The sequence below is a fragment of the Bos grunniens genome, chromosome 14 (genome assembly GCF_055505025.1).
Source record: "Bos grunniens cultivar Pamir isolate PY7600 chromosome 14, Bosgru_T2T1.0, whole genome shotgun sequence".
Lineage (NCBI taxonomy): Eukaryota > Metazoa > Chordata > Mammalia > Artiodactyla > Bovidae > Bos > Bos grunniens.
The window spans coordinates 69,759,325-69,779,395 of NC_141178.1; the positions used below are offsets into that span (position 1 = coordinate 69,759,325).

Here is a 20,071-nt window from a genome sequence, read left to right on the forward strand (position 1 = left end):
ATCCACCATCTCATCCTCTGTTGCCTCCTCTTCCTCCTACCTTCAATCTTTCCTAGCATCAGGGTCTTTTCCAATGAGATGGCTCTTTGCATCAGTTGGCCAAAGTACTGGGGCTTCAGCTTCAGCATCAGTCCTTCCAATTAATATTTAGGGTTGATTTCCTTTAGGGTTGACGGGTTTGATCTCCTTGCAGTCTAAGATACTCCCAAGAGTCTTCTTCAACATCACAGTTTGATTTCTTATAAGGAAATGGCTCATGTAATTATGAAGGATGGGAAGTCCAAAATCTGCCCAAAGTAGTCCAAAATAGGCCCCAGGCTGGAGACAAGGATGAGCTGATACAAATCAAGTCCAGGGTTGTCTGCTGCGGCCTTCCTTCTTGCTTGGGAGAGGTCAGCCTGTTGCTTGATCAGACTTTCAGCTGATTGGATGAGGCCCACCTACATTATGGAGGTCAGTTTGCTTTCTCAGAGTCTACAGATTGAATGTTAATTTCACCCAAAAGCACCTCAGAGAAACATCCAGAATAATGTTGGGCTATGTATCTGGGTACCATAGCTCAGTCAAATTGACACATAACATTAGCCATCACAGGAAGTCTCCAAGTAATCCTGGGTCTCAGTTCTTTTGTTGAAAAATAAGAAAGTGGAATTATATGTCTTCCAACTAAAATAATGAATTCTATGTTTAGGAACAAGGCTAACCAGACAGAGTTCAGGATTCAAGGGCAAAGGATGCTCAAACAGTTCTGCCTCTTTTGATGTCTGATGTGTAACACTACCTGATGCCTGGCAGGGAATCACTAATAATTTGAGGATGGGGCCAGAAGACCTGACTTTGAAAAGAGCCCACTCACACTTTTTGCTAAATGTCAGTGGGTATCACCTTCCCATATCAAATGAGAAAAAAAAAAAATCCTAATTTTAATTTTAGACACATTGCAATGATTACATTGCTATTATTATTCCTTGCCTTTTATTTTGCTCATTAATTTCCACATGATTTCATTGGCCTTTTGGGCTTTGAAATCAATTTGGTGTCTGTATCCTGGCATCTTCAAGAAGTGTTTTTTTCTGGTGCAGTTGACTACAAATCATCCCCTTGGGGCCTGCCACCTTTTGGTCAATACTACCCCATTCAATAGAGAGGACACATGTTTTATTTGTTTTGTTTTTTTCCCTTCACACTTTGCATTTTCATCGAAAGTCTAGTGTGTGACAAATTGCCGAAGCTATGTGGCTTCTATTAAAGTATGGGCCTTGTACTTCTCCAAGAAAAGAAAAATGACCCATGATAAATTGGGGAGTGTTTGTCCAGAATTCAGAAGAGGCTGGAAGAGAAGTTAAAGTGTAAACACCAATGTCCATTGAATACTTGCGCAGCCTTTGTAGTCAACTGATGCCACAGGGCAAGTGTGTAGATTTAGATACTACGGAGAGGACTAGGCCAGGAGGAAGAACTCCTGGCTGGGTGTGGTCTTCAGCAAACTGTAAAAGCAACCTCTAAGCTGAAAAAACAAAAACAACAAACAAACAAGCAAACAAATAACTCCTTTGTTGCCACGTGGAACACAGTGCTACTGGATTTTTCAATCAAAGCCTGAAATCTGGGGTTCTATGTAAAGTGTACTTTTTTAAAGGGCTAGCAGTTCATTCAAATTGAATGTGGGAATCCTGTGAAAACCAACACATCTTGTCTGCAAGCCTGGTCCCAGCCTGCCAGTGGCTGGTTTGTGGCCTCCCTCTGTCTTAAACTTCACAAAATTAAGAGAATGTACTAGACTGAAAAGAGACATTCCAAAGGTGTTTGTTCCTTTTCAATATATAAACAGGATGCTAAACTCAGGACTCTGCCATCCACCTCTGTGTTGGCAGGCAGGGAAGACAAGATTCATCCTGAAGCTGGTAAAGCAGAAGCTTCAGGATTCCTCAGTCGCAGGGCCGTTTCCAAGGCCATGGGAGAGCCTAGGCAAAGAGGTTATATGATTTTCTGTTTCTGTAGAATTTGCAAGAGTATTTAAAATATTCTAGCTGCAATGCTTTAGGACCATGGTCCATATCCGCTCTGGGTTTTCACTTTTTCACATTCCCCCGAGTGGGCAGTGGTGGTATAGCAGCTAGGGGCATATTTTGGAATTCCAGCTAGCAAGATCCAACTTCAAGCCTTCTCAGTCTTGGCACCCTTGACATTTGGGGCTGGATAATTCTTTGCTAGGGGTGTTGTCCTGAACACTCAAGGATGTCTGCAGCATTCCTGGTCTTCATCCACTGGGTGTCAGTAGAAACCCCCTTCCCTACCCACTCCTATAATTGGGACAAAGTCCCCTGGAAGGAAAAACTGAAGCCCAGCCATTGCAAGCACTGGCCTTGTGCTGTATCTACCTTGCATTAGAGCATAACCACGTGGCCCAGGGTCATACTCGTGTCCAGGTTTACAGTATTGCTAACAGTGTCAATACGGGCATGGCTTCCACAAATACCTGGACTCCTCTTAGTGTCAACTCACCCACTCTCGTGACACAAGAGTGCAAGACCAGGATGCCAGTATGGAGGCACACAGGACGGAGCAGAAAGAGAGGTTGGAAATGATGGCGTTCGAGGCCGTTTAGAAATTTCTTCCAAGTCTTACAAATCACGTATGCAAACAACTTGATGGAGATTTTCCAATGATGACAGCAAGTCCCTAAAAATATATGTGGTTTATTATGAATTTGAAGGTAAATGATCTAACCTATAAATAATAAAAATAAATTCCAGAGGTGAGACTGAATTATATTTCTTTTTCACACTGTTGAAAATAGTATAAAGTTGTCTTATGTAGAGGAGATAAAAGAGTCTATGGCTAAAAACAGAAAAAAGTCTTACACAGAAGGATCAAGTAGTTAAAAACAATATTATTTTCTGAGTTTTATGTTTGTAGTATTTGTCAGCTTTTTAAATATTTTGTTGTGATTTATTGTCTCGGTTCAGTTCAGTTTCAGTTCAGTCGCTCAGTCGTGTCCGACTCTTTGTGACCCAATGAATCGCAGCATGCCAGGCCTCCCTGTCCATCACCAACTCCCGGAGTTCACTCAGACTCATGTGCATCGAGTCAGTGATGCCATCCAGCCATCTCATTCTCTGTCATCCCCTTCTTCTCCTGCCCCCAATCCCTCCCAGCATCAGAGTCTTTGCCAATGAGTCAACTCTTCACATGAGGTGGCCAAAGTACTGGAGTTTCAGCTTTAGCATCATTCCTTCCAAAGAAATCCCAGGGCTGATCTCCTTCAGAATGGACTGGTTGGATCTCCTTGCAGTCCAAGGGACTCTCAAGAGTCTTCTCCAACACCACAGTTCAAAAGCATCAATTCTTCGGTGCTCAGCCTTCTTCACAGTCCAACTCTCACATCCATACATGACCACAAGAAAAACCATAGCCTTGATTAGATGAACCTTTGTTGGCAAAGTAATGTCTCTGCTTCTGAATATGCTATCTAGGTTGGTCATAACTTTCCTTCCAAGGAGTAAGCGTCTTTTAATTTCACGGCTGCAGTCACCATCTGCAGTGATTTTGGAGCCCCCCAAAATAAAGTCTGACACTGTTTCCACTGTTTCCCCATCTATTTCCCATGAAGTGATGGGACCAGATGCCATGATCTTTGTTTTCTGAATGTTGAGCTTTAAGCCAACTTTTTCACTCTCCTCTTTCACTTTCATCAAGACGCTTTTGAGTTCCTCTTCACTTTCTGCCATAAGGGTGGTGTTATCTGCATATCTGAGCTTATTGATATTTCTCCCAGCAATCTTGATTCCAGCTTGTGTTTCTTCCAGTCCAGCGTTTCTCATGATGTACTCTGCATATAAGTTAAATATGCAGGGTGACAATAGACAGCTTTGACGTACTCCTTTTCCTATTTGGAACCAGTCTGTTGTTCCATGTCCAGTTTTAACTGTTGCTTCCTGACCTGCATACAAATTTCTCAAGAGGCAGATCAGGTGGTCTTGTAGTCCCATCTGTTGAAGAATTTTCCACAGTTTATTGTGATCCACACAGTCAAAGGCTTTGGCATAGTCAATAAAGCAGAAATAAATGTTTTTCTGGAACTCTCTCGCTTTTTCCATGATCCAGCGGATGTTGGCAATTTGATCTCTGGTTCCTCTGCCTTTTCTAAAACCAGCTTGAACATCAGGAAGTTCACGGTTCACGTATTGCTGAAGCCTGGCTTGGAGAATTTTGAGCATTACTTTACTAGCATGTGAGATGAGTGCAATTGTGCGGTAGTTTGAGTATTCTTTGGCATTGCCTTTCTTTGGGATTGGAATGAAAACTGACCTTTTCCAGTCCTGTGGCCACTGCTGAGTTTTCCACATTTGCTGGCATATTGAGTGCAGCACTTTCACAGCATCATCTTTCAGGATTTGAAATAGCTCAACTAGAATTCCATCACCTCCACTAGCTTTGTTCGTAGTGATGCTTTCTAAGGCCCACTTTACTTCACATTCCAGGATGTCTGGCTCTAGGTCAGTGATCACACCATCGTGATTATCTGGGTCATGAAGATCTTCTTTGTACAGTTCTTCTACTTAGTTTTGTATTCATAGTTGTATGTGTGTGTGTGTGTGTGTGTGTGTGTGTGTATATATATATATATATTTTTTTTTGGTAAAGGCACATCTCCACTTGAATTACATATACTTCAGACCCCTTAAAACCTGGTTTTGTATCTGGATTTTGGATATCAACGTGAGTGGAGAGGAATCTCTGGAGTGTATATGGAAGTAATTTTCTGAGATAGTTGTTGGTGTGTCATGGATCACCCCTCCTATCCCCTGCCAGCCCCACTCTCCCCAGTCACCAAGGTGAGGGAAAAGGGTGTTCTGCTTTTCGTGACAAACGAAAAGAGGATGACTCAGAAAGCTTGATGTTTAGCTCCTGCAGCTGATGTAACAACAGGACCAGTGTGTGTGACAACAGGACCTGACTCTGTTTGTTGTATGTGTGTGTGTTAGTCACTCAGTCATGTCTGACTGTCTTAGCGACTGTATTGACTGTAGCCTGTCAGACTCCTCTGTCCGTGGAATTCTCCAGGCAAGAATACTGGAGTGGGTTTCCATGCCCTTCTCCAGGGGATCTTCCTGACCAAGGGACTGAACCTGTGTCTCTTGAGCCTCCTGCACTGACAGGCAGATTCTTTACTCCTAAGCTACCAGGGAAGCCCACTTGACTCTAGGCTGGAACCTAAAAGGGAGAGTCAGGTAGCTAGCTGTTCAGGAAACTGAAGCCAAGGAGGGGTGACTGCATTGATCCATTTACACTCACAGAGTTTATTAGGGGTAAAAATTTTCCATGGGCCAGAGAGAGACCAAGTGCACCTCTCTCAAATCCTGCCCAGGAGGTCACTGTAGAGAACGATGGAGGCCCATGTGGCGACAGAGTTCATGTGGTTGATCTATGGAAGAATTAGGGGCTGCGGGGCCACTTCTGGCCAAGGAAAATGTGGCAGTGCATCACAGGAAGTCCAGCTAAGTGTTCCCAGGGGAGAAATCAGAAGATCCCTAAGGGTGCTCAGTCAGTCATGGCCAACTCATTTCGACCCCATGTACTGTAGCCCACCAGGCTCTTCTGTCCATGGTATTCTCCTGGCAAGAATGCTGGAGTGGGTTGCCATTTTCTGTCCAGGAAATCTTCCCGACCCAGGGATTGAACCTGTGCCTCCTGCATTGACAGATGGATTCATTACCCCTAGCGCCACCTGGGAAGCCCTCTAAAGAGGAGAGACTCCCCCAAAGGAATACTAAGACACAGTGACAACCATTGAACACCAGCCAGTCCCAGATGTGTGAGGCAAGGGTAAAATGGTGCCAGGTAAGTAAAAATTGTCCTGTTCCCCTCCCTCCCCTCCCTCTCCCCAGTTGCTCTGTACTCAAGGTCAGCTAATAGTTGGGAAGGAGTTAAGAAGAAAGAAAGAGGGGGACACATTTCTTTCTACACTCAGGGCAGCTAGCATTTAGAGTGACCATAGAAGCTGCTTATAAGGCCGGTCTTTGGCTGGTGTCTGGGAACTTGGATTTCAGGAGGGTTCCCGTACCTCCATCTCCTTGGAGTAGCTCGCTGGGCCTAGTCTGTTTGTGCAAACAGTACACTTTATGCTGAACTCCTGCTTTCCTCCTGGGACCCCTGAATTTTGCTACATGTTAGGCAAGGGTACCCATGAGGCAAAATCCTGAATAGTGTGTCTCTAATGAACTTCCTCAGTTGGCAACCTTTCACATATGTCATCACAGCTCATTGTTGGGAGGATTAATTTCATGCTGTGTGCCTCCACCAGGAGAGGACTGTGGAAGCTTGTGTCTAATTTACCCCAGATTTTTGCTCTGTGTGCCTTTCCCTTTGCTGATTTTGCTTTGTATCCTTCTGGGTACAGCACAACTATATGCAAATCCTGTGACAGATTCTAGGAAATCATTGAACCAGAGAGGGTCTTGGGGACCTCCCAATACCAGGTCCTGGGTATGGAAATAGAGGGAAGTTTTGCTTGTGAATGAAGCTCAAAGCTCCGCTTATTAGACAAACTAGAAGCTGAGTGACTGAACTGACAGTGTATTTTTGGCTTGAAGTAAACAGGAGTGTCATGAGATCAATCAAGTTTTCATGCAGAGATAGAACAACCAGCCCTATAAGCTAACAAAGTGGTAGAAAACAAGAATAAAATTACATTCTGCTTGCATCCTGTAAGGTAGGTTTGTTCCATATGTCGATGCTGTGCCTATTACCCCACTGAACTCTCCTAGTAACCAATGGAGACAGGAAGGACTTTACAAACAAGGAAACCAGTATAGCTAAGGGTTGAAAAGACATTCATAAGCTCGCGTGGCAGTGGAAGTATGACCCAGATATTGCAGTTTGGCCCTCTGCCTCTAAGATTTGTTTTTTTTCCCCACTTGGCCACATTGACTTTGCTGTTTAATATAGAGTGATGGGATCAACCAAAAATCTATAGTTCTCTCCTCTAAAAATAAAACTGACATTACTACTCTGTGGACTCTCTCTGTTCACATCCATTAAACATGTGTCCTTTGACATATATTTATATCCTATCTGGGAGCTTAGTTTGAACAGGCTCATCTGTCCTATTTGAACTGATGACCTTGGAGCAAACCAGCTCCTAAGAGAATACAGCCTGCACCTTTAATCTTGTAGACTGGTAGATCCCGGTAGTAGCCTGTTGTGTTTGTGTTTACATGCCTACAGAGTGGGGTGTAATTCTGTCCCACCTGAATGATATACTGAATGTGTCATGTCTGCTGTAATAGTCATCAATACACAAAAAATCTAATCTTTCCTTTAATGCTATCAGTTATGGCCTCAGCTCGATGACTTCAACAAGAGCAAAGTCCAAACCAACTTTCTCAAACTTTAACCTGTCTAACAATTGACCAACCATTTTACTAGATATTATGCTAGATATGTGAGATGCAGTAATGAACACAACAGAGCTGCTGGCCCGAGGAAGTTCAGGCTCTAGTGGGGAAGACAGGCAAGAGAGTCAGATAAAATTTCAGTGGGATATACTGTAGCAGAGTCAGGTGGACAGATGGGTCATTTATTTGTTTAGTCTTAAATGTTTATTGGAGTACAGTTGATTTACAATGTATTAGTTTCTGCTCTACAGCAAAGTGAATCGGGTATACATATACATGTGTATACGTGCTTAGTCTCTCAGTTGTGTCCAACTCTTTGCGAGCCCATGGACAGTAGCCCGTCAACGTCCTCTGTTCATGGGGATTCTCCAGCCAAGAATACTGGAGTGGGTGGCCATGCCCTCCTCACATATGTATATACATACACTCATATGTTGTCCAGTCACTCAGTCATGTCCAACTCTTTGAGACCCCCAAGCAGCTTGCCATGCGTCCCTGTCCTTAGCTGTTTCTCAGAGTTTACCCAAAGTCATGTCCATTGAGCCAGTGATGCCATCCAGCTGCCTCATTCTCTGTTGTTTCCTTTGCCTCTTGCCCTCAATCTTTCCCAGCGTTAGGGTCTTTTCCAATGAGTTGGCTCTTCGCATCAGGTGGCCAAAGTATGTATGCATATACATACACTTTTTAAAAAGTTTTTTCCCATATAGACTATTGCAGAATATTGAATAGAGTTCCTTGTGCTATACAGTATGTCCTCATTAGTTATCTATTTTATAGATAGTAGTATGTGTCAATCCCAATCTCCCTTTTTCCTTACTGGTAACCATAAACTTGTTTTCTACATCTGTGACTCTATTTCTGTTTTATAAATAAGGTCATTTGTACATTTTGGGGGGAAACAGTGGCTGACTTTATTTTTCTGGTCTCCAAAATCACTGCAGATGGTGATTGCAGCCATGAAATTAAAAGATGCTTACTCTTTGGAAAGAAAGTTATGACCAACCTAGACAGCATATTGAAAAGCAGAGACATTACTTTATCCACAAAGGTCCGTCTAGTTAAGGCTATGGTTTTTCCAGTGGTCATGTATGGATGTGAGAGTTGGACTATAAAGAAAGCTGAGGGCCGAAGAACTGATGCTTTTGAACTGAGATGTTGGAGGAGACTCTTGACAAGAGTCCCTTGGACTGCAAGGAGATCCAACCAGTCCATCCTAATGGAGATCAGTCCTGGGTGTTCATTGTTAGGACTGATTTTGAAGCTGCAACTCCAATACTTTGGACACCTGATGCGAAGAGCTGACTCATTTGAAAAGACCCTGATGCTGGTAAAGATTGAGGGCAGGAGGAGAAGGGGATGACAGAGGATGAGATGGTTGGATGGCATCACCGATTCAGTGGACATAGGTTTGGGTGGACTCCGGGAGTTGGTGATGGACAGGGAGGCCTGCTGTGCTGCATTTCACGGGATCACAAAGAGTCGGACATGACTGAGCTACTGAACTGAACTGTACATTTTTTTTAGATTCCATACATAAGCACTATCATGTACTCTTTGTTTTTCTCTGACTTACTTCATTCAGTATGATGACCCCTAGGTCCATCCATGTTGTTGCAAATACCATTATTTTGTTCTTTTTATGGCTGAGTCATACTCCATTGTATACATGTACCACATCATCTTTATCCTTTTCTCTCTCAATAGACATTTAGGCTGCTTCCATGTCCCGGCTATTGTAAATAGTGTTGCAATGAACACTAAGGTTCATGTATCTTTTCAAGTTATGGTTTTCCCCAGGTATATGCCCAGTAGTGGAATTGCAGGATCATATGGTATGTCTATTTTTAGTTTAAGGAACCTCCATCCTGTTCTCCATAATGGTTGTACCGATTTACATTCTCAGCAACAGTGTAAGAGGTTCCCTTTTCTCCACATTGCCTCTCCAGCATTAACCATTTGTAGACTCTTTGATGATGGCCGTTCTGACCGTTGTGAGGTGATATCTCATTGTTGTTTTGATTTGCATTTCTCTAATAATTAGTGATGCTGAGCATCTTTTCATGTGCTTTTTGTCCATCTATATGACTTCTTTGGAGAAATGTCTATTTAAATCTTCCACTTATTTTTTTGATTGCGTTGTTGGTTTTTTGATATTGAGCTACATGAGCAGTTTGTAAATTTTAAAGATTAATCTTTTGTTGAGTGCTTTGTTTGCAAATGTTTTCTCCCATTCTGTGGGTAGTCTTTTCATTTTTGATAGACTGCTTGCTTTGGGACATATCCTGTCTCTATTTTCTAGCTTTGTCAACTTGGGCAAATTGCTTAACCTTTTTATACCTCAGGTTTATCATCTATAAATATTCAACCAACACTGACTCTGAGACTGTTCAACTGTATGTGAACCAGTGATATGTGAGACTCTGGGTTATAATTGTGATGGGATCAAGTCTTTGCTTTTGGGAAGTTCCCCTTCTGTTGGTGAGATGCACAAGCAAATAGGTAGCCATTATAATCAATAATAAGACTCCCATGGGGGAAATTCAGAGCGGTGTGGAAGCATATCCCTATTCAGTTGTAAAGGCTGCTCTTTGTTCACGAAGAGTTCTGTCAAGTTATAGGCAGAGAGAGAGACCGGGCACCCTCAGTTATATTCAAAGGAGAATCGGCAGGATGGTGAAGGGTTGCCGAACTGGATGACATGAACAGCAAGGACATGAATGAAGGAAACTTGTTGAACCTGAGAAAGATAAGATTCTGGACACATAAGGGCAGATTTTCATTATCCAAAGGGCCTTCATCTGAAAGTTTCCTGGTTTGGGCCCTATTCCCCATGCTCACATACGGCGGTTCCTGGGACACTGATCTCACCACAGCCCTCCCTCCGTTCTGTGTGCCCATCCCACACTGTTGCCTCTCGGCCTTTCTGGCTCCTCACTCACCCTGCCCTGGCCACACAGGCACCTGTTGCTCCTTACGCACTCCAGGAGCGTTTCCTCCTTCGGATCTCGGTGTTTGCAGGAACCGCCCTCTCCCCAGCTACCTGCCGACACACTTACCTCTTTTGGAACTTGCTCAACCCTGCCGGTCTCCTTGTTGCCCTCATCTGGTTTTTCCTCTGTAAAGCGCGTCTCTTCCAACCCAGACCAGATATTTCCCATAACTCTCTTTATTGTCTGTCTTTCCCAACTGGAATGTAGTTCCATGAGGGCAAAGATATGTGTAATTTATTTAATGCTGGGTCCCAGAGCCAATGGCAGTACCTGTTGGTGGGAGATGCTCACGTCACATTTGTTAGATGAAAACACATGAGAATGGATGCTCTGACAGAGCTTTTGAAAGGCTAACTGAGAGCTTTGGGATAAAGCGAGAACACTATCATTGGAAGACTTCAGACTTAGGCTGGACAAACCTTGGCAGTGACCTTGTAGAAGTATTGAGAATTAAGTGGTAATTAAGTATTTTGTTCTTTTGAAGCACTCACTGTGTCTAGTTTCTAATTAGATGAAGGATAACTAGTAACATATTTTATTAATAAAAGAGCAATGCTCTTCCTGTCCAGATCTAAGATTGTGCTGCTAACAGAAAGATACCTAATTGCTTTTTCGGTTGGATTTAAAAATAGTTAGCAGTGATTACATATTTATAATTTATGTTAATACATGTCAATTATTAAATTATGTTTAATAATTAAATAATTTCACTAATAAATTTTTGTTAATAATTAAAAAATTAAGTTGTGCTGGCTTATTTCAGGTAGCTCATACCATCTTAAACCCAATCTTTTGGGCCACATGATCCTAACACAGGCATTACTTACCCCCAGTGGTATTTTACCTTAAGTGCATGACCCAGTCTTAAATAGGCATCTTGAAATCCAGAGATATAAATTACACTGGCAAAATAATTACAAATATATCAATCTGTGTTGTGTATTCTGAATAGCCATTCTTTTACATATTTGATTTTCTTAATGGACAGGCAACACTCAATTTTAAAAGCATATTACATTGTTAGGAAGATAGGTCATTTACTCAAATTTTTTTCTTAGTTTCAAATTACTTAAATTTTCTTCTTTTCCTATACTTGCAACGGTCCTAAATCTCTGGCCCCTTATCTTATACACTTATAGAGATACCAAGTCTTAAGCATTTTGAGTTCCTCCCAATTGAAAAGCTTGAGCATTTTCCTACACCAAATGACAATAAAGTCTGTAGTTGGTTTCCTAGGGCGTGGCTCATATACTGTATTTACAATAGGCACCTTACCCCCATATCTCACCTGTAAACCTGTATGAGACCTCTTGTGTGCAAAGACAAGAAGTATAGAATTTTGGAATTTTCAAGAGTTTTACACTATGTGTAACTTATTGTTGTTGGTGGTGTGTGTATGTGCACGTGCAAGTGTTTTAATCCCATTCTAATTAGTTGAATGTTTGAAGCATCGTAATTGTCAATATAAGCTCTAAATTAGTTAGCCTTTGAAACACTAATCAGAAGCCCACAGATTAGTAGTTCTGTTGGAAGGATTCAATTTTCTTTGATCAACACCAGAGAGTCTGTTAATTAGTACAATTGATGTTAGGCGTGATTTTTAAATTGGTGAAATGACCGGGTCCAAGATACATAGTCTAGATGGCTTACAAGGCCTTCTAATCTACTGATACAATTGCTTCACTTTGAGATAAAGCCCTGTCCTCGGGATTCCATCCAGGTCTGCGTGTAGCTTCCAGTGTGGGATTCCATCACCTCCTCTCTACTGGAGGGACAGCTGAATCCTGCCGCTAGAGTACTGTGCAGGTGTCTCAAGACAGCCTTTCATCAAATGCATGAGCTGGAGTATAGGAAAGATAAGAGAGCTGAGATTTTGTCAAGCTTGCCCAATTTGTTATATGAGTCTGCCTTGTTGTTGTTTAGTCTCTAAGTCACGCCCAGCTTTTTGCAGTCCCATGGACTGCAGCATACCACGCTTGCCTGTCCTTCACTGTCTCCCAGAGTTTGCTCAAACTCACGTTCATTGAGTCAGTGATGCCATCCAAACATCTCATGCTCTGTCACCCCCTTCTCCTCCTGCCCTCAATCTTTCCCAGCATCAGGGTCTTTTCCAATGAGTCAGCTCTTCGCATGAGGTGGCCAAAGTGTTGGAGCTTCAGTTTCAGCATCAGTCCTTTCAATGAATATTCAGGGTTGATTTCCTTTTTAGTTGGCTGGTTTGATCTCCTTGCTGTTCAACAGATTCTCAAAAGTCTTTTCCAACTCTGGTTACTGCTACATTAGTAAACATTTAAATACCCAATCGAATCTGCTCAGAGACTAGCTTTTGTGTGAATATGCCAGTTGGTAGAAAAACTGTCAAGGAGTATACCCCTCACTGCAGACTCCAACCAGGGAAGTCACTCATGTCTAATTGTTAATTGTCAACAACCACATTGGCTAATGCCAATGAAGGTATGCCCTTCATGGTTATTGAGAATTTCAAGATGTTAAAAGTCCCATAAAAGTAAGTATATGATAAATTTACAAATATTTCCCAAGAAATAAGTAAAACAACAAATCATATGATTTATACTATATCAAGTGAACTAAGAATTTTCTAAATCTGCTACACTAATAGCTTGTATCCAAGTAGAAATGATCCTACAAACGAATTATGTCCTTTAAAATGGGAGAGAGATTTTTTTCTCTCTGTTAATAGACCTACTCTTACAGAAAGCCCAAGAAATTAGGATCGTGTGGATGTTCAGAAAAGTTGCAAGGTGAGGAAGGAGATAGAGGTTCTTTAAATAACTGAATACATTATGGAGAGAGGAGAAAATAAAATTAGCTAAGGGGAATGTATATAGTTTGGACATTTTAAACAATGACCTAGGGTGGTGTTAACTTAGTGATGACCAGAGGTGAACAGTGGAGAGGAGCAAGGGAGTAGTATGACCTGGGTGATTTATCTGATGGGGAAAGAAGAGGGGAGGTTGGGGCAGAAGAAAATCTTTCTAGGGAATAGGTTTCCACACTCATCACCGGGGCACGGTTAGCTGGAAGCAAATGTTCACTTTATAGCAGTGACGACTGAGTCGTTGAGCTGGGGCATGGCAGTGCTTGCAGTGGTCCTATCTCCTTTCCATTGCTTGGGTTTGTAAGTCAGGGACTTTTAGTATTCCTAGAGCAAAACTTATTCTCTGCTTTCAAAACATCAAGTTTAAACCTGGGGGTCCTAACTTTTAGGCTTAATACTCATTTAAAATAGGTTCTACTTGTGACCTAATTTGCAATTAAATACAGTCAAATTTCAGTAATATTTCTGAGACAGCCACTAAGCAATGCAAAGCAAAACAAAAACAACAAAACTATTGACGTACAGCTAATTTATAAACTGATGTTAGTCCTTGTTTCCAAAAATAATATCTGAAGACAGAAATAAGGAACTGACAGCATTTAGAGCAATTAGGTACAATTAAGTACTGTAACAGATGCAGTCCAAGGGATGATGTAAATGCCGATTCCTTCATTTTAAATTCTCTAACAAGGAAAGGAGGGTGTCAGAGGTTGAGATGGCTGGACAGCATCACTGATGCAATGAATATGAACTTGGGCAAACTCCAGGAGATGATGAGGGACAGAGAGGCCTGGCATGCTGCAGTCCATGGGGTCGCAAAGAGTCGGACATGACTGGATGACTGAACAACAACAGCAATGAGGATATTATTTTTTTCTCCAATATAAAAACAAAAATCAGATATGGAACGTAGAAAGCAACACATACGGGTGAATGGAAGTTCTTGAATCTAGCACCCAGAGTCTGTGCCATGAAGACATGCTGTTCTTCACTGCATTAAGTTCTTAACTTCATCACCAGACAGGCATTACATCCAAAGGAAGAAAGGGTCTATCACACTTAACCTCAGAAGGCCCGAAAATCAGTCACTTTTTAGCTTTGGCAAGTGAACAGTGAGTGGGGTGGCAGTTGTTGATTGCTGTCTTTGTCATTGTTGCCAAATCCCACGGACAGACTGAAGCTCCATTCTAAAGGACCCACGAGTCCAATTGAAACAGAGGATGACCTTGTTATAGGCAAGGCTGGGAGGAAGTTCTGTGCCTGCCGAATGAGCAACGGATAGTTCCAGTCATGGTTGATGTCAAAAGCTCTATGAAACCAGGGGATGTCATGCCAACCCTGGTGCTCACATGGGGAACTCATTAACGCACCAATGGTTCTGGGCTTTTTTTTTTCATGAAAGAAAGTGCTAAAATTCAAAACAAATGGCCAAGTGCATTTTGTATTTATATCAGTCTAGTTTTTACTTGAGCATAAACGAAATCTTTCCACATATGCTAATGGAAACCAGTTTTGATTTTCTGTTTGTCTCTGGGTTTGCTTCCTAGAAAAGAAAAAAAAAAAAGGTTCATTCTCTGTCATCAAGGGTAGTGATTATAGGAAATCAAATCTGAAAGTTAATAATAGCAATTCATTGCTATAAGTATGTATTGAATGGTGTCCATTCTTTCAACAAAGATGTCTTAAGCATCTATTTTATGCAAATCCCTCAGAGGATACAAATATGAATAAGACATAGAGTGTGCTTTCAAGAATTCCAGACTTTAGAAAAGAAGATAAAGAAATTCACATCAATAGCTCTAACAGTGGGTAGAAATGATATCTGCATTATAAAGGAAGCACAAATAAAATGCTAGTGTTTGCAGTGTACTTGGAATTTAAAAAGCAGTGTGTGGGCTTTGGGATCTAAAACACCTGTGTTAGTCTCTTGCCTTGGTCATTTATTGTGACATTGGGTATATTGTTGTTCAGTTGTTAAGTCGTGTCTGACTCTTTGAGACCCTGTGGACTGCAGCATGCCAGGCTTCCCTGTCCTTCACCATCTCCTGGAGCTAAAACTCATGTCCATTGAGTCAGTGATGCTATCCAACCATCTCATCCTCTGATGCCCCCTTCTCCTCCTGCCCTCAAACTTTCCCAGCATCAGAGTCTTTTTCCAATGAGTCATCTCTTCCCATCAGGTGGCCAAAGTACTGGAGCTTCAGCTTCAGCTTCAGTCCTTCCAGTGAATATTCAGGGTTGATTTCCTTTAGGATTGACAGGTTTGATCTCCTTCATTGTAATCATGCTGCACCTGAATCCCCTATTTGTATTTAATAAAATGGTCTAGCAACACTTGCCTCAACAATGAGTTGAGGTTTAACTCAGGGTTCAAGTGCATAATGTATGTAAATTGCTTACACAGAACTAGGCAGAGATTGGTATTATAAAAGATAAAGAGGTTATTTCATGCTGAGACCATTAGGAAACATTTTATCTGAGTCTTAGAAGCTGGATAGAAAGAATTACATCATCAAAAAAGCTGGGGTGGAAGGACACTTGGCCCATTCAGGGAACAAAATGTTGCTCAGTTTTTCAGGAGTACCTTGGTGGCAAGGAATTCTGTTTACCCAGCAGTGGAGAGGATCTGAATGGGTTTGTTGGTCCAGCTTGGAGTACAGGTATATAGTAATGACCCTAAGCAAGGGGAAAGATTGGGAAATGGTCCAAAAGTTGGATTACCCGGCTTATTTCCCTCTGCATAGCAACCTGGAGCTAGTTCTCTAAGCAGATTTGCTGTCCTGGGCTGCCACTATCTGTCTTTCTTCCTCCTAGGACAAAAATCCTTTGTGAAAAGCAAATATTTATTTCGATGGAACCCTGGATGAAGAGGGAATATTTTGGGATCTAGGTCTCAGCTAAAAAGAGGCCAGCACCTTGCCAGCTCATCTCTGTCTCAGTGTTAAATATTTCAGAGACACCAGACACTGGGCAGCATTATTTACAGACCATTATCAGTAGCAGCCAGAAGAAATTAGAGGAGGCTTAGCAGGCTGAGGTGTTTTGTTTATGACTAGTCATTAAACAAATTATAATTGCTTAAAAACTTTCTATGCCTTTTGCAGTTTTTAGATACACCAGTGCTGCTTTGCCATAAACAAATATTAATAGTACTAAGATGGGTTAAATGGCACGTGGATATTTATTATGTGCAGATACTGTTATTATTATTTATAACACAGTTGATTCTCATTCAAAGCAATGGCTTCTATTGGCATGGAATTCATATGCTTGGCTATTCCATGAATTTCTGGATTTCAAATGCTGTTTTCAGTTGTCTTGACAAGTTCTTTCGGTAAAGTGACCTGACCTTTTTGTCGGGTAGATAGTTATCGTGCATCTCTGGGGTATAGTTGTCAAAACTGATTTGTTGGGTTGTAATATGAAGAATTGCCTGGTAACGTGGTTTTCTAAGTTGCAGAAATGGGTCCGAGGTTCTCCAAATGTTTTAAGTAGTTCGGTGCTGGCTTCGCCACTTGCCAAGCATTGAACTTAGAGCTAATGGAGTGGACCCACTGGCTGTCTGTCTATTTCATCCCTTCTCTCTTCTTCCATCTTATAAGCACCTAACTTTTGTTCACATATACACCTCTCGTAATCACATTCAGAAGAAACTGGAGCCATCCCCAGCTCTAGGAATGGTCCTTATTACTTTTAGCATTCTAGCACATGACATTCCTTAGGAACAGTTATTGACTCAGGAGTTATATGACCTAAGTTGTCCCCGTCAGCTTGAGGGGAAAAACAGAAAAGAGAAGGGTTGTCTCTCATGTTGAGAAACAAGGAAACACGTTGCTCCAATTGTCACTGACGCATGAGGTGGACATCAGGTGGTACAGGTACAGGACGGAGCTGCCACTGAGGACAGAGAAAACAGGTCCTTGTATGACACCCGGACGACTTCCGGCCACTGTACTCTCAGTTGCAGCAGCGATGCATTTCCTTGTTGATTGGGGGTTTCTGATACTTGTGGCCAAAGCATTTTAGTGGATGGTTAAGTGTCCTGGAAACTAAGTTCACTCATTTCTAAGCATTCACCTCACAGGCCTTTTGTGAGGACTATTTGAGAATAAGTGCTCAATTAATTTAGCAAGGACTCTATTGTGTCCCCTTAGTAGATAGTATTGTTCTGGGCCCAAATAATAAATCCTTCTTCACATTTGTTGATTCACAGTTTATGTGAAACCTGCTCCACTTGCCAACTGCTCACTTGGCTTTGTTTTGATTTTATGTTTGTTTCTACATTTGCTTCAATAAACGGTGATGTTTAAGACTGGCTTTTAGAAATTAACACTCCTCCTACTTCCCAAGACTCTCTCTTTTGTCCTTTTTCCAATCTTTAAAATGAGATAGAAACTCAGAAAAGAGGTTGATTTGTCCAGAGTCTAGTGAAAGAGCTAGTCTGACGAGAAGAAGATAATTTTTACATTTTGTTTCTTATCGTGAGAATATTTTTATTTAGATTCACTATTAGCAGCAGAGTTAAAGTTAGAATCCAGCTCACACCCCTCCCCCTGTTTTTTGGTCCATTTTTATTTTCTTGTTTGTTTCCTACCTTATGGATTCTTCAAATAAGTCAATGCTGTCAGGATAGTTCTAAGAATAAGCTACTGTTGTTAGTTTTATTAATTTGCAGAATGTACAATTTGTTAGCTTGCATTTGTTAATCTGCCATTATAATTCTCTCCTGTACATATCATCTTTCTTGTATTAGCATTTGTTTACTAACCCGCATCTGGGGCTAACTGTGGGTGTGTAATTGAAATGATGTTGCTAGTCTTTGCTGGTGTAGGCCACAGGAACCCAGGTGGCACAGTCCTGGGTAATGTGTTTAATTGCCTTGTTAACTGATTATATCTCTTAGACCTTTCATTAAGTAAGTTCCCTTTGTCACATGCTTAGGACAATTGCTCTAGGCCAGTAGATTTCAAATTGCCATTACTCTAGGGAACTTTAGAGGTGCTTTGGGGAGTCATAGACTAAAATGAAGAGGAAATCGAAGTTGTGGGATGCAAGCTGGTCTCTGATAGTAGTTATGAGGGGATTGGAAGATAAATTCTCTTTATCTTATTTATAAATTCTCTTTATCTTATTTATAAAAGATAAATTCTCTTTCTCATCCTAGGTATAACATCATTTTCAAAAGTCATCTTGGAGGTTGGTTAAAGGTCAGAAGGAGAGGAGTAGGAGGAAAACGAGGATTCAGAGAAATCTGGCTGAGTTCTGACTATAGGGGACAGCATCTAACCCTTATAGTTAATCAGTATTAATCATGTGGCAGACATTGCACCGCTGCTGCTGCTAAGTCGCTTCAGTCGTGTCCGACCCTGTGTGACCTCACAGACGGCAGCCCACCAGGCTCCCGAGTCCCTGGGATTCTCCAGGTAAGAACACTGGAGTGGGTTGCCATTTCCTTCTCCAATGCATGAAAGTGAAAAGTGAAAGTGAAGTCGCTCAGTCGTGTCCGACTCTTAGCAACCCCATGGACTGCAGCCCACCAGGCTTCTCCGTCCATGGGATTTTCCAGGCACTGTGTTCTAAACATGAGAGATGGAGTTTGTTGGCTTCTACTTTTTGTTCAGTTCAGTTCAGTCGCTCAGTCGTGTCTGACTCTCTGCGACCCCATGAATCGCAGCACGCCAGGACTCCCTGTCCATCACCATCTCCCGGAGTTCACTGAGACTCACGTCCATCGAGTCAGGGATGCCATCCAGCCACCTCATCCTCTGTTGTCCCCTTTTCCTCCTGCCCCCAATCCCTCCTAGAATCAGAGTCTTTTCCAATGAGTCAACTCTTCACATGAGGTGGCCAAAGTACTGGAGTTTCAGCTTTAGCATCATTCCTTCCAAAGAACACCCAGGGCTGATCTCCTTCAGAATGGACTGGTTGGATCTCCTTGCAGTCCAAGGGACTCTCAAGAGTCTTCTCCAACACCACAGTTCAAAAGCTACAATTCTTTGGCACTCAGCTTTCTTCACAGTCCAACTGTCACATCTATACATGACCACTGGAAAACCCATAGCCTTGACTAGACGGACCTTTGTTGGCAAAGTAATGTCTCTGCTTCCAGTATGCTATCTAGGTTGGTCATAACTTTTCTTCCAAGGAGTAAGCGTCTTTTAATTTCATGGCTGCAATCACCATCTGCAGTGATTTTGGAGCCCAAAAAGTAAAGTCTGACACTGTTTCCCCATCTATTTCCCATGTAGTGATGGGACCAGATGCCATGATCTTAGTTTTCTGAATGTTGAGCTTTAAGCCAACTTTTTCACTCTCCTCTTTCACTTTCATCAAGAGACTTTTTAGTTTCTCTTCACTTTCTGCCATAAGGGTGGTGTCATCTGCATATCTGAGGTTATTGATATTTTTCCCGGCAATCTTGATTCCAGCTTGTGCTTCTTCCAGCCCAGTGTTTCTCATGATGTACTCTGCATATAAGTTAAATAAGCAGGGTGACAATATACAGCCTTGACGTACTCCTTTTCCTATTTGGAACCAGTCTGTTGTTCCATGTCCAGTTCGAACTGTTGCTTCCTGATCTGCATATAGGTTTCTTAAGAGGCAAGTCAGATGGTCTGGTATTCCCATCTCTTTCAGAATTTTCCACACTTTATTGTGATCCATACAGTCAAAGGCTTTGACATAGTCAATATAGCTGAGAAATTAATGGGAGCAGGGCCTGAAAAATTGCAAAATAGAATATAGATATCAGGCACTATAGAGGTTGACTTAAGTTGAGAAACAGCTTATCTGGAGACTAAATGCAGTTTCTCTTTTCATATCAGTCACAGAGCTGGTCACTT

General features: G+C 41.8%; 1 protein-coding gene across 9 annotated transcripts in view; it reads left to right on the forward strand.

The window, feature by feature from the left end:
• The window catches only part of LOC147359647 (uncharacterized), a 442,120-nt gene that overhangs the window by 90,499 nt on the left and 331,550 nt on the right, over positions 1-20,071 (forward strand). For 8 of the 9 annotated variants that reach the window (XR_015141079.1, XR_015141078.1, XR_015141080.1 and 5 more), the window contains exons 2-3: positions 5,707-5,844; positions 18,394-18,652. The exons of the other annotated variant lie outside the window; for it this stretch is intronic. The gene's annotated coding sequence lies outside the window, so the exon portion shown is untranslated. The remainder of the gene's footprint in view (positions 1-5,706; positions 5,845-18,393; positions 18,653-20,071) is intronic. 9 annotated transcript variants of the gene reach the window in all.